The sequence below is a fragment of the Thalassophryne amazonica genome, chromosome 5 (genome assembly GCF_902500255.1).
Source record: "Thalassophryne amazonica chromosome 5, fThaAma1.1, whole genome shotgun sequence".
NCBI classification, from domain to species: Eukaryota; Metazoa; Chordata; class Actinopteri; order Batrachoidiformes; family Batrachoididae; genus Thalassophryne; species Thalassophryne amazonica.
In genome coordinates, this window is record NC_047107.1 from 106,480,971 (window position 1) to 106,496,082 (window position 15,112).

The 15,112-nt window shown below is 38.9% G+C and overlaps 1 protein-coding gene and 1 long non-coding RNA gene across 4 annotated transcripts in view; both read right to left on the reverse strand.

Annotated features, from left to right (window-relative positions):
* Positions 1-15,112, reverse strand: part of ppp3cca (protein phosphatase 3, catalytic subunit, gamma isozyme, a) — a 103,244-nt gene that overhangs the window by 83,323 nt on the left and 4,809 nt on the right. The window lies entirely within an intron of this gene.
* LOC117511084 lies at positions 267-622 on the reverse strand. The gene is made up of 2 exons (XR_004560880.1): positions 426-622; positions 267-355 (listed from the first exon to the last, which is right to left on the reverse strand). It is a non-coding gene; the product is annotated as an uncharacterized LOC117511084 (long non-coding RNA).

A 15,112-nucleotide genomic window follows, 5' to 3' on the forward strand; every position in this document is an offset into this window, starting at 1 on the left:
GTCGCAAAACTGGCTTACTTGTGCGACCTATTCACGCTGCTCAATGAACTCAATCTGTCACTTCAAGGGAAAATGACAACGGCCTTAAAGTTGGCAGATAAAGTAGCTGCATTTAAAGCCAAACTGGATTTGTGGGGACGGCGCGTGAACAGAGGCATATTGGACATGTTTCAAACATTAGCGGGGATTTTGTGTGAGACTGAGCCTGAGCCTTCATTCTCCCAGCTGGTGCACGATCACCTGTCTTTGCTTTAAAAAGAGTTCGAGCGCTACTTCCCAACCAAAAAGGACCCACGAACTGCCAAGGAATGGATCCGCGACCCATTTATCAACAAACCAGGTGAATCCAGCATGTCTGTGCAAGAAGAAGCTCAACTTCTGGAGATTGCAAACGACAGCGGCTTTAAAAGTATTTTCGAGACAACAACTCTGCCGGTGTTCTGGATTAAAGCCATGGCAGAATACCCTGAGATTGCCACCACAGTACTGAAAACCCTGTTGCCATTTCCGACATCCTATCTGTGTGAAGCGGGGTTTTCTGCAGTGATAGCTACCAAAACAAAAAAAACGGAGTAGATTGAACATAAGCAACACACTTCGGGTGTCACTGTCTCACATTACCCCCAGATGGGACCATCTCGTTGCAGAGAAACAAGCTCAGGGCTCCCATTAATGTGAGTTAAAATTCATGCACTATATTCATTTTTGTGGTGTATCTGTATCTTATTTTGAAGGCACGTTTAAACGTTACCACAGTGACCAGAGTCAGAGAGCGTTAGGGCGGTGGTCGCCAACAGAGGGGGGTGAGGGAAAGTGGAGAGGAGACTGACAAACTGACAACTTTATTTCAGCTGTTGAAAATTAACATTCATGGAGTGTTTAATAATAAAAAATTAAAATGTTGTGTAGGTATATTTAGATAACAGAAGAAATGTGGAATTGTTCTTTATTTTTCCACGTGGTATTTTTTTTATAATTTATTTAGAGGGGCAGAGAGGATGTGAACACAGACTTTGATGTTATGTTGCATACGAGTACACAGTGGATTCACGCTTATTATATTCGCAATATAAACAATCTACATGTACCCCCCCCCCCCCCCAGGTCCGTGGTAAAATTGTCAAGTGTTGACTGGTCCGTGGTGACTAAAAGGTTGGGACCACTGTTTTAATGGCTTTGAGAGAGGTTAAGAAGTGGAGCTGCTGCTTCTGAAAAGGAGCGAAACAATAAACCAATGAAGCAGCAGATCGAAGCACTGCTTCATTGGTTCAAGGTTCAAAGCAAAGCCACCCTGCAGAAACGGTTGATTACAAGCCCGCTGCAGGGTCTGTAATCAATGTAGAGAAATCATCATTTTCCCGACAAACACCCTCAAAACAATGGCCGCTCTGAAGGACCAATAAGGAATCGTTAAGCAAAAAGGCTATCGATGCCGGTGGATCGAATCATTTCTTAATGATACCCGAAAAGAACAGGTTCCTGACACTCATCCCTAGTCACAAATGGTTGAAGTGTGTCTAAATTGTTAAAGAAGTTAATAAAACGTTCTTAACACTATGTTTATATGTATGTAAACGTTGCTTTTTTATCCCAAAAATGAACAAATCACTAGTGATACAAGGATGTTTCGTTCAGCTTTTCAAAGCTTTAGTTATTGATTTGTTCAGATATCGCTGTGTTCATCAGCCTTCATTCAATACGTTGGACTTGGGCGGTTGAACAAATCTGGACGAAAGTTAAATGAAACGCAAACATTATGAAAACTCAGCAAACCATAAACCATCAAGAACGTAAGCAAAAAGAAATACGGATGGACTGGGGTTATTGGCAGTATTCGTTCAAATTTTTCAACTTTTTAAAACTTCTGAGAAGTGCCAGCTGCAGGAACAAAGCTGAACAAAGGTTAAAACGGTGCTCCGAAAGTCAACGAAAATCCAGATTTCTTATTTCGTTTGGGCTTCATTGTCTTCCATATGGCCCAGTCACACGGCACTTAACGAAGGGAAGGAATGCTTTGTTCCCTTGGGGATGCTTTGTTTTAATTAAACAGTGGGATTCCCTGGTCTGCACCAGTTCGAAGTCAGCTGCTTGGCACCAGCCAAAAACTGTAAGGACCTGTATTATGACGGAATGGACTGTAGATGATGGAATCCCTAAATTCCTGCAATTGAATGTTGAGAAACATTGTTCTTAAACTGTTGAACTATTTTTTTCACACAGTCACAAAGTGGTGATCGTTGCCCCATCTTTGCTTGTGAACAGCTGAGCCTTTTAGGGATGCTCCTTTTATTAGGGCTGCCACAACTAGTCAAGACTATTCGACTACCTGAAACAGTCTACAACTAATTTAGTAGTCGATGAGGTCATTTGCTGTGAACCCTGAAACCCAATGAAGCAGTACTTCGATCTGCTGCTTCGTTGGATCTTTGCTTTGCTCCTCTTCAGAAGCGGCAACTCTGTTCTTATCCCCTCTCAAAGCCATTAAATATGAGTCACTTTTGTGCAGATTAAAGTGACCAAATGGGACTCCTGTCTTATGAGAACGAAACGAGAATCGTCCTCCATTGTGTTGCTCCAAACGCTGCACCGCTGAGTCAAGTTAGAAAGACAGAGTCCGCTTGGAATTAATAACTTCAAAATGAATTGCCGTTTAAAATCATATGACACGTCTAAAGTTTCTGTCTGTCAATCAGAGCTTTTGCAAATTGCAGGTTCGACATCCGTGGGTGGCATGTATTTTTTTTTTTTTCCACATCAGCTGCACGATGCTCCAGCTGCTCGCAGTGTGTTCCCACTGCAATGATTTCGGTGCATGCACCGAAACCGTTGCAGCGGGATCGTTCACGCCTGCTTGACTGTGTGTCCCTCCCGATGCTGGCTCAATGTTTTCACGCGGGCTGTTTCGATACGATACACTTTATTGTCCCCTTCCGGGAAATTTGTCTTAGACTCCAAGAGCTGCACAAGTAAAAAGTAAAACTGCCATGACATAATTATATGACTCATCCATATTACATAACTTAATACACACATCATTCATACATACTGCACATCCCTAATACACATATCCAAATTTCACCATGATTCGCCCTGATTCCTAATTATTTGTGCTATGTGTGAAGGGGCCCTAAGCGGTGTTCAAAATGGAGGCAGCTACCATATTAGCCTGCCATGCCACTTGAGTTCAAATTTTGCTTTAACAAATATAATCTGCCCCAAAAACAATTCAGCAGATAAGAACGGAGTAGTACACTGTGAACAGGGAGAGTAAAGGGATGCATGCAAGTGTCCCTCATCTTGAACTGGCCACCTGGCCAAGGTGTAAATCTTTTGTGCTGGATAGACTGCAGGTACTCCTCAACAAGTACAATAAAACCACACAGGACCTGATCCCATATCACAAGTAACATTATAAAATGTTTGCACATCGAGTTGGTGAACATTTTGCATGTGATTTTACTAAGAATAAGTATGCATATGACAGCTGGTGACAAACATGGTGTAGGCATCAGTATGCAAATGAGGATCTACCTCTGTTACTGACTATAAGAGCAAAATTAAATTCAACCAACAACATGCAGATATGTAAAAAATATGACAAACACATTTTAAATGGAAATTATGTATTGAGGCAGCATGGTAGCTCAGTGGTCAGCACTGTTGCCTCACAGTGAGACTCACTAAAAGAGTCTTGGAAATGTCTTGTTCTGGCAGTTACCTGTCTGGAATAGACAGTTGTCAAAAACTGAGTGATCACACAAGGAGAAGAGTGAGGGAAGCCACCGAGACACCCATGATAACTCTGAAGGAGTTTTGGCTTCTGTGAGTGTCAACTGGAGAAACTGTGCACAGGGCAACTTTTGCCTGTTGCATCACCACTTGTACAACTTAATGGTAGAGTGACCCAGAGAAAGATTTTCTTAGGACAGACTACTTGTTTGATTTGTTTTCTTGTACGAAAATCCTTCTTTGCATCACTCTATCATTTGTCCAACAGACTTACATTTCACTGTGCAAAGTTTGTCCAATCACAGCTGCAGCATCCTGTAACTCTTTAGAGTTGTCATGAGTGTCTTGGTTTCTCTCTGTGTCATGCTAAAATTTTTCCCCCCGTTACTCTAGTCTCTCTCCATCATGTCGCTGGCCATGTTGGGAACATAACTGGGGAGATTCTTTCCACAATTAACTTACCCTCTCCCTACTGGCTCACACTTCAGCATTCCACTCCCCTGGCAGGACACTCTCCCGGTGCCCTTGTATACATGGGGGTGGGGTGGGGGTGACGACTATGTCGGCATTTAATGGTGGGACTGATCATGTGGCCGGGAGCTACCTCAGACTTAGCCCTGCCTGTCCTGTCTTGGACAGACAACAAATGGTCTCCTGCCCGTCCAATGGGCTGCAGCAACTGACGTGTGCAGAAATCCATCTAGTCAAGCTCTACTAGTAACCTGAGTAGACAGCGGGTATTCCCCCAAGTGAGAAACAGCACAATGAATTAAGATTTCACCTATTCTAAATGTCAAGGGGAAAAGCGACCGGGCCTGGCTGAAGTCACCATATGTTGACTTCAGATGAAGCAAATGAGGCCAGAAAAAAAAAAAAAAAAACAACTAAATTTTACAACCCCAAATCAGAAAAAGTTGGGATGTTGTGGAAAATGTTTTTTAAAAAAATGCAGTGATCGTTTACATCTATCTACTTTGATTTCATTTCACTGCAGAGAATCTGGGGGAATTTTCAGCGCAAAAAGGGCAAGGGCATAAGCCCAAGATGAACACCCATGATCTTGGATTTTTCAGACAGCACTGCATCAAGAAAAGTCATTCATCAATAGGGATGGGTATTGAAAACTGGTTCCTGTTTAGATAAGAAATTATTCAATCCACCGATATCAATGGCCTATTTTGTTTAACGATTCCCTTGTCCAGTTCTTAAGTTCACGAGTGCAGCAGATAACTAAACAATCTTTAAATGGTGATATAAGCACCAAATTTGGGCAGAATATGCACCTTAGAAGTTACTCTCTTGAAAAAAAACTGACTGGCTACTTGAATTTTCAATAGGCAGCCAGGTAGGGGTCAATTGAAGAATTACACAGGGGTCAATCAAATTGAAAACTACACACATTATTTGTCTGATCATAAAGATTCCAAAAGGGTATAGTTGGACTATCTCTGACTAAATGTTATTGAGTTATGGGTAAAAACGGCAAGAACAGTGACATAGGTCGATTTCAGCTTGTACAGGGGCCAAAAGTTAAAGTTGCTCCAATTTTCGTATAAGCGATGCAATTATTGGTTGAGCTAATAAGATTAATAATGGAATAGTTAGTTTTGACAGTGTTGAATGTTTGGTCTCCAAAGTAAAGGTCAACAAGGTCAAGTGGGCCAATCCGAAGTGTGTCACAGAATTTCGCTGAGTTTCTGCTTAAAACAGTAACAGTAAGTAAGAAATCAGTAAGAAAGTAAGTAAAGATCGGATTAGCCGCGAAGCTAACGGCGACCTATCCAGGCCGGTGGCGTACCATCCAGGCCCGCGGCGTCGGCGGAGACGAACCATCTAGGCCCGCGGCGTCAGCAGAGGCGAACCATCCAGGCCCGCAAAATAGGCGGAGACCAACCATCCAGGCCCGCGGCGTCAGCGGAGGAGGCTATCCATCCAGGTCCGCGGCGTCAGCGGAAGAGGCTATCCATCCAGGCCCGCGCCGTCGGTTACATCCGGGGCCGGCGGCGGCTGCGACCGAGGCCGGCGGCGGCTATATGCAAGTAATATCTGGGCAGGTTGGTGTGTGGCGACCGGACTTGTGGTGAGGGAGACTACGAGAGAGAACTGTTTTATAATTAATAGTGGCCAGTACTGAACCTTACTTAACATGGCACCACCTACGAAGACAGATAAACTGGAGGAAGATATAGAGGAAATAAAGACCTCATTAAACCGTATTTCAAAAGACATGACTAATTTAGACAAGTTGATGAAGGAGATCAAGGAGCTCAGAATCTGTTGGAGAGAAGGACAGGATTATCAGGAAACTTGAGCAGCGAGTGGATGAACTTGAACAATATTCTAGAAAAGACGATGTCATAATATCTGGTTTGGAAACAAAACATCTGTCATACGCAAGGGTGGTGGATTCTGGTGGAGCCAATGGGGAGGATGCACCACCTGAAGAACTTCAAACATTAGAACAGCAAGTTACAAATTTTTTACATCAAAAAGGTGTTGTCATACATCAAGACACTATATCAGACTGTCTTCCATCCAAAGACAGTAAAAATAAACTACCTAATATTATTATATGATTTACAAGCAGAAAATACAAAAATGAATTATTAAGACAGGCAAAGAATCTGAAAGGAACAAATGTCTATATAAATGAGCATCTAACGAAAAAAAAATGCAGATATTGCCAGGGAAGCAAGACTACTAAAAAAAGCAGAAACACATTGTTGCTACATGGGTCTGGAACTGTAGGGTTTGGATCAGAAGGAGAGAAGGGACAAAGGGTATACAAATCAGAGACATGGAGGACCTTACAAAGTACATACCTGAGTAGACAAATAAATATGACGTCGATTGGTAGTATGACCAACAAAAAATCAGATCAAACATGGAAACAGAGGATAAAATATATGACATAGACACCAATATTGATGAAAGTATATTTGACTTGACTACAATTGGTTGTGAGTATTATATGGAAAAAGTTAAATAGTGAAAAAATTACTGAAGATACCCCATCACTCATACATATAAACATCCGAAGCTTGTATTGGAAAATGTCAAAAATAAAAGATTATTTAAACCATTTTAAAAATAGATTCAGCATTGTTGCAATCACAGAATCTTGGCTTAAAGATGACCTCATGGCTTATGTTCAAATGGAGGGATATGAGCTATATTTTGTAAACAGAAGAGATAAAAAAAGGCGGAGGTATTGCTTTGTACATAAAAACAGATCTGACATGTAAAATTGTAGAAGAAATGACAATTGTAGACGATGTCATAGAAATTGTAACAGTGGAAATTGTACATGAAACATTTAAAAATATTCTAATCAGTTGTTTATATACAGCACCAGACTCTTAGGTTGCGAAATTTACAGATAAAATAATAGGATTATTCCATCAAATCAAAAACAAAACGCTCTTTATGTGTGGAGACTTTAATGTTAATGTGGAAAGCTCCAGTTGCCAAAGAGCAAGTGATTTTGTGAATTCAATGAATAGCTTGGGCTTATTCCCCTTGATAACAAAACCAACCAGAATTACATCGCAAAGTGCAACTGTAATTGACTATATTCACAAATAGAACAGATGAAATTATTAACAATGGGATCTTGATGACAGATCTTAGTGATCATTTACCAGTTTTTTTCAATATTTAATATAAAAATAGGTACAAAAAAAACCTGTTATAAACTTTAAAAGAGATAAGTCATTAAAAGCCTTAGAGGCATTAAATTATGACCTTAAAAATCAAAACTGGGAAGAAGTTTGTCGGCGACGTTAATGTAGCATATAATTAATTTATGAAAATACTGATGAAATCATATAAAAATTGTAAATTTAAAAACTAGTAAGAAAAGAGTAAATAAACCATGGGACTAAGGGAATAAAAAATGCTTGTGTAAAGAAAAACTATTTATATAGGTGTTTTTTAAAAATGCAAACAAAGGAAACAGAACACAGATACAAAAAATATAAAAATAAACTATTGACATTAGGAAACAAAAAAAAAAAAGATTATTATAGTGAACAATTAAATAAGAGTAAAGATAATATGAGGGCAACATGGGGAATTATTAAAAAGTGTCATGGAAAGTGATGGAGCGAAATCAACTTTTCCAAATTACCTTGTCAAGGAAAATAAAGAGATATATGACATAAAAGAAGTTGTAAATGAGTTTAATGATTATTTTTCAAAGGTGGGATCAAGTCTGGTGGAAAATAAACCAATAGTAGAAGATAAATTAAATACAATTGTAAATATGGTCAATAGTATTTTCCTTGACAATGTGGAAAAATATGAAATAAGGAATATTGTAAAAACTGTGTAAGCAAAAGATCAACTGACTATGAAGATTTAGACATGATGACTGTAAAAAGTATAATAGAAACTGTTATTGAACCATTCACTTACATTTGTAATCTGTCTCTGTCAACAGGAATTTTCCCAGACGAAATGAAAATTGCCAAGGTAGTCCCATTATATAAAAATGGAGACAAACATAACGTTTCAAATTACAGACCAGTGTCATTGCTTCCACAGTTTTCTAAAATTATGGAAAACGTTTTTGTGACAAGGTTGGATAAATTAATTGAGAAACATCATATTTTAAATAATGCTCAGTATGGATTCAGAACAAAACATTCGACAGCTATGGCAATTATGGAATTAACAGAGAAAATATCAACAGCAATAGATAATAAGGATTATTTTGTAAGTGTTTTTATTGACCTGAAAAAAGCTTTTGATGTTATCGGCCACTCAAGATTGCTTCACAAGTTACAACAATATGGAATAAGAGGGATTGCACATCATACTTAGAAAATAGAAAACAGTTTGTTCAGATCAATCAATCAATCAATTTTTTTTTTATATAGCGCCAAATCACAACAAACAGTTGCCCCAAGGCGCTTTATATTGTAAGGCAAGGCCATACAATAATTATGTAAAACCCAAACGGTCAAAACGACCCCCTGTGAGCAAGCACTTGGCTACAGTGGGAAGGAAAAACTCCCTTTTAACAGGAAGAAACCTCCAGCAGAACCAGGCTCAGGGAGGGGCAGTCTTCTGCTGGGACTGGTTGGGGCTGAGGGAGAGAACCAGGAAAAAGACATGCTGTGGGGGAGCAGAGATCGATCACTAATGATTAAATGCAGAGTGGTGCATACAGAGTAAAAAGAGAAAGAAACAGTGCATCATGGGAACCCCCCAGCAGTCTACGTCTATAGCAGCATAACTAAGGGATGGTTCAGGGTCACCTGATCCAGCCCTAACTATAAGCTTTAGCAAAAAGGAAAGTTTTAAGCCTAATCTTAAAAGTAGAGAGGGTGTCTGTCTCCCTGATCTGAATTGGGAGCTGGTTCCACAGGAGAGGAGCCTGAAAGCTGAAGGCTCTGCCTCCCATTCTACTCTTACAAACCCTAGGAACTACAAGTAAGCCTGCAGTCTGAGAGCGAAGCGCTCTATTGGGTGATATGGTACTACGAGGTCCCTAAGATAAGATGGGACCTGATTATTCAAAACCTTATAAGTAAGAAGAAGAATTTTAAATTCTATTCTAGAATTAACAGGAGGCCAATGAAGAGAGGCCAATATGGGTGAGATATGCTCTCTCCTTCTAGTCCCCGTCAGTACTCTAGCTGCAGCATTTTGAATTAACTGAAGGCTTTTTAGGGAACTTTTAGGACAACCTGATAATAATGAATTACAATAGTCCAGCCTAGAGGAAATAAATGCATGAATTAGTTTTTCAGCATCACTCTGAGACAAGACCTTTCTGATTTTAGAGATATTGTGTAAATGCAAAAAAGCAGTCCTACATATTTGTTTAATATGCGCTTTGAATGACATATCCTGATCAAAAATGACTCCAAGATTTCTCACAGTATTACTAGAGGTCAGGATAATGCCACCCAGAGTAAGGATCTGGTTAGACACCATGTTTCTAAGATTTGTGGGGCCAAGTACAATAACTTCAGTTTTATCTGAGTTTAAAAGCAGGAAATTAGAGGTCATCCATGTCTTTATGTCTGTAAGACAATCCTGCAGTTAGCTAATTGGTGTGTCCCCTCTGGCTTCATGGATAGATAAAGCTGGGTATCATCTGCGTAACAATGAAAATTTAAGCAATACTGTCTAATAATACTGCCTAAGGGAAGCATGTATAAAGTGAATAAAATTGGTCCTAGCACAGAACCTTGTGGAACTCCATAATTAACTTTAGTCTGTGAAGACGATTCCCCATTTACATGAACAAATTGTAATCTATTAGACAAATATGATTCAAACCACCGCAGCGCAGTGCCTTTAATACCTATGGCATGCTCTAATCTCTGTAATAAAATTTATGGTCAACAGTATCAAAAGCAGCACTGAGGTCTAACAGAACAAGCACAGAGATGAGTCCACTGTCTGAGGCCATAAGAAGATCATTTGTAACCTTCACTAATGCTGTTTCTGTACTATGATGAATTCTAAAACCTGACTGAAACTCTTCAAATAGACCATTCCTCTGCAGATGATCAGTTAGCTGTTTTACAACTACCCTTTCAAGAATTTTTGAGAGAAAAGGAAGGTTGGAGATTGGCCTATAATTAGCTAAGATAGCTGGGTCAAGTGATGGCTTTTTAAGTAATGGTTTAATTACTGCCACCTTAAAAGCCTGTGGTACATAGCCAACTAACAAAGATAGATTGATCATATTTAAGATCGAAGCATTAAATAATGGTAGGGCTTCCTTGAGCAGCCTGGTAGGAATGGGGTCTAATAAACATGTTGATGGTTTGGATGAATTAACTAATGAAAATAACTCAGACAGAACAATCGGAGAGAAAGAGTCTAACCAAATACCGGCATCACTGAAAGCAGCCAAAGATAACGATACGTCTTTGGGATGGTGAGTAATTTTTTCTCTAATAGTTAAAATTGTGTTAGCAAAGAAAGTCATGAAGTCATTACTAGTTAAAGTTAATGGAATACTCAGCTCAATAGAGCTCTGACTCTTTGTCAGCCTGGCTACAGTGCTGAAAAGAAATCTGGGGTTGTTCTTATTTTCTTCAATTAGTGATGAGTAGAAAGATGTCCTAGCTTACGGAGGGCTTTTTTATAGAGCAACAGACTCTTTTTCCAGGCTAAGTGAAGATCTTCTAAATTAGTGAGACGCCATTTCCTCTCCAACTTACAGGTTATCTGCTTTAAGCTACGAGTTTGTGAGTTATACCACGGAGTCAGGCACTTCTGATTTAAAGCTCTCTTTTTTAGAGGAGCTACAGCATCCAAAGTTGTCTTCAATGAGGATGTAAAACTATTGACGAGATACTCTATCTCACTTACAGAGTTTAGGTAGCTACTCTGCACTGTGTTGGTATATGGCATTAGAGAACATAAAGAAGGAATCATATCCTTAAACCTAGTTACAGTGCTTTCTGAAAGACTTCTAGTGTAATGAAACTTATTCCCCACTGCTGGGTAGTCCATCAGAGTAAATGTAAATGTTATTAAGAAATGATCAGACAGAAGGGAGTTTTCAGGGAATACTGTTAAGTCTTCTATTTCCATACCATAAGTCAGAACAAGATCTAAGATATGATTAAAGTGGTGGGTGGACTCATTTACTTTTTGAGCAAAGCCAATAGAGTCTAATAATAGATTAAATGCAGTGTTAAGGCTGTCATTCTCAGCATCTGTGTGGATGTTAAAATCGCCCACTATAATTATCTTATCTGAGCTAAGCACTAAGTCAGACAAAAGGTCTGAAAATTCACAGAGAAACTCACAGTAACGACCAGGTGGACGATAGATAATAACAAATAAAACTGGTTTTTGGGACTTCCAATTTGGATGGACAAGACTAAGAGTCAAGCTTTCAAATGAATTAAAGCTCTGTCTGGGTTTTTGATTAATTAATAAGCTGGAATGGAAGATTGCTGCTAATCCTCCGCCCCGGCCCGTGCTACGAGCATTCTGACAGTTAGTGTGACTCAGGGGTGTTGACTCATTTAAACTAACATATTCATCCTGCTGTAACCAGGTTTCTGTAAGGCAGAATAAATCAATATGTTGATCAATTATTATATCATTTACCAACAGGGACTTAGAAGAGAGAGACCTAATGTTTAATAGACCACATTTAACTGTTTTAGTCTGTGGTGCAGTTGAAGGTGCTATATTATTTTTTCTTTTTGAATTTTTATGCTTAAATAGATTTTGCTGGTTATTGGTAGTCTGGGAGCAGGCACCGTCTCTACGGGGATGGGGTAATGAGGGGATGGCAGGGGGAGAGAAGCTGCAGAGAGGTGTGTAAGACTACAACTCTGCTTCCTGGTCCCAACCCTGGATAGTCACGGTTTGGAGGATTTAAGAAAATTGGCCAGATTTCTAGAAATGAGAGCTGCTCCATCCAAAGTGGGATGGATGCCATCTCTCCTAACAAGACCAGGTTTTCCCCAGAAGCTTTGCCAATTATCTATGAAGCCCACCTCATTTTTGGACACCACTCAGACAGCCAGCAATTCAAGGAGAACATGCGGCTAAACATGTCACTCCCAGTCTGATTGGGGAGGGGCCCAGAGAAAACTACAGAGTCCGACTTGTTTTTGCAAAGTTACACACCGATTTAATGTTAATTTTAGTGACCTCCGATTGGCGTAACCGGGTGTCATTACTGCCGACGTGAATTACAATCTTACCAAATTTACGCTTAGCCTTAGCCAGCAGTTTCAAATTTCCTTCAATGTCGCCTGCTCTGGCCCCCGGAAGACAATTGACTATGGTTGCTGGTGTCGCTAACTTCACATTTCGCAAAACAGAGTCGCCAATAACCAGAGTTTGATCCTCGGCGGGTGTGTCGCCGAGTGGGGAAAAATGGTTAGAGATGTGAACGGGTTGGCGGTGTACACGGGGCTTCTGTTTAGAACTACGCTTCCTCCTCACAGTCACCAATCAGCCTGCTTTCCCGGCTGCTCGGGATCTGCCAGGGGGTAACTAACGGCGGCTAAGCTACCTTGGTCCGCACCGACTACAGGGGCCTGGCTAGCTGTAGAATTTTCCACGGTGCGGAGCCGAGTCTCCAATTCGCCCAGCCTGGCCTCCAAAGCTACGAATAAGCTACACTTATTACAAGTACCGTTACTGCTAAAGGAGGCCGAGGAATAACTAAACATTTCACACCCAGAGCAGAAAAGTGCAGGAGAGACAGGAGAAGCCGCCATGCTAAATCGGCTAAGAGCTAGTAGCTACGCTAAGCTAGCGGATTCCTAAAACACGCAAAGTGAATAATGTGTAAATAATTTAGAGGTGATTCAGCAGAGGGAGTGCTTTAGTTAAGGCACGTAAAGATTACACTGTGAAACAAATCGTAATCTAGATAACTAGATCAATCTAACTGCGCAGATTAAACAGCTAACAGATACAGAAAAACACCGCTGTGCTCCGGAACAGGAAGTGATACAATACTGCAGTGAGAGCCAGATAAATAATACTAAATCAGAATTGTGTAACATTATTTGTGGAGTACCACAAGGGTCGGTACTTGGACCCAAACTGTTTATTTTGTATATCAATGATTTTGTGAATGTATCTAATGTACTTGGTAGCATTTTATTTGCTGATGATACATTATTTTACTCTGGATCAGATATACAGAAAGTAGCACAAGTGATAAATACAGAGTTGAAAAAAGTTAATATTGGTTTGATATAACAGATTGTCACTAAATCTTAATAAAACAAATTTCATATTGTTTAATGACAGAGTAAAAAAAATGATGTGTCATTAAAAATAGATGGAATGGACATTCAAAGGGTAAAAGAAGCGAAATTTTTAGGAGTCATGATTGATGAAGATTTTACATGGAAGTCACACATAAATTACATAAAAGGAAATATAGCGAAAGCCATTGCTGTTTTGCATAAAGTAAAATATTCATTAATAGTTATGGATTATTAAGATTGCATAATTCATTGATTGTCCCATATTTAACTTATTGTGTAGAAATCTGGGGATCAACATGTACAACTTATACACAACCTTTATTTATTTTGCAGAAAAGAGCTTTAAAAGTGATTAGCAAGTCGTTTTAGAGATCCATCTAGTCCATTGTTCATTAAGCATAGGGTACTTAAATTTCATGATTTAGTTGATTTGAAATTATTACAAACAATGTACCAAGCGAATAACAATACCTTACCATTAACCATTCAAAATATGTTTGAAAAAAGAGTAAGTAGTTATAATTTGAAAGGCATAGAAGTCTTTAAAAAACCAAGATTCAGAACCAAGATAAAGGAACGGAGTATTGCAGTGAATGGTGTAAAATTATGGAACAACCTCAATAAAGAAATCAAAGAATCAAGGTTGCTTAAATTATTTAAAAAATGTATTAAACTAGATGTATTTAGTAAGTATGAAACTATGAAATAAGTCAGTGGGCTGTGACAAAGCCAAAAATGTAATCTGTTAATAATGTTTAGAATGTTTGAAGTTTAAAATGTAATCTGGTAGGGATGTAATCTTCTACATAATGGTTAAGATTATGAAATAAGTCGGTGGCATGTGACAAAGTCATAGAAATGTAATCTGTTAAAATTATGTAGATTAATGATGCTTGATATTGCAAGATTGTATTGTAAAAAAGGGGCAGAAAATATAAGACTTGTTCTTCCAATCTGCTCCTTTTCATTCAGCGGTTTGTAATGTTTTGTTATTTCTGCTTTTCTGTTTTTTTTTTCTTTTAAATGAATGAAATAAATATTAGAAGTAGAAGATATTAGAAGAAGAAGATCCATTGGATTCTATGATCTGTGACATATGTTACCCCGTAACGTGATAACTAAGCATGATACATCGTCCAAACTATTCCTTTTTAAACACCCTCTTAACCCAACTAATAATTTGCATCACTTTTTTTATTTTTTTTTTTTTAACCAAAATTGGAGCAACTTTAACTTAACTCACCTTTGTGGTGATTAAAGTCACTAACTGGGACTCTTGTTTTGTTGCGGGCAAGAAAAGAGAATCATCCTCACCCGCATCGACGGTTGGCAAACAGAAGGTGAGCTAAAGGAAATAATAATATTTATAATAATAACATTCTCTGTTTTGTTGGACTAACTGCACAGCTCCAAATGCTGTGTGGCTCTGTCGAGTAAAGTTGGCGAGATAGATTTCAGCCGGAATTAATAACTTCAAAGCAAATCGCCATTTTAAATCAAATGACACTTCTTTCCAAACGTTGTAATACAGAAAAACTACAACAGACCAAAGCCATTTTTTTTCCTCCCAAAATGAAACATCCTCCGTTCTTTATTGTTCAATATATTCATGTTTATATATCATTATATTATTTTGTATTCTTTGCCATTGTTTTGGTATTGCATCATTA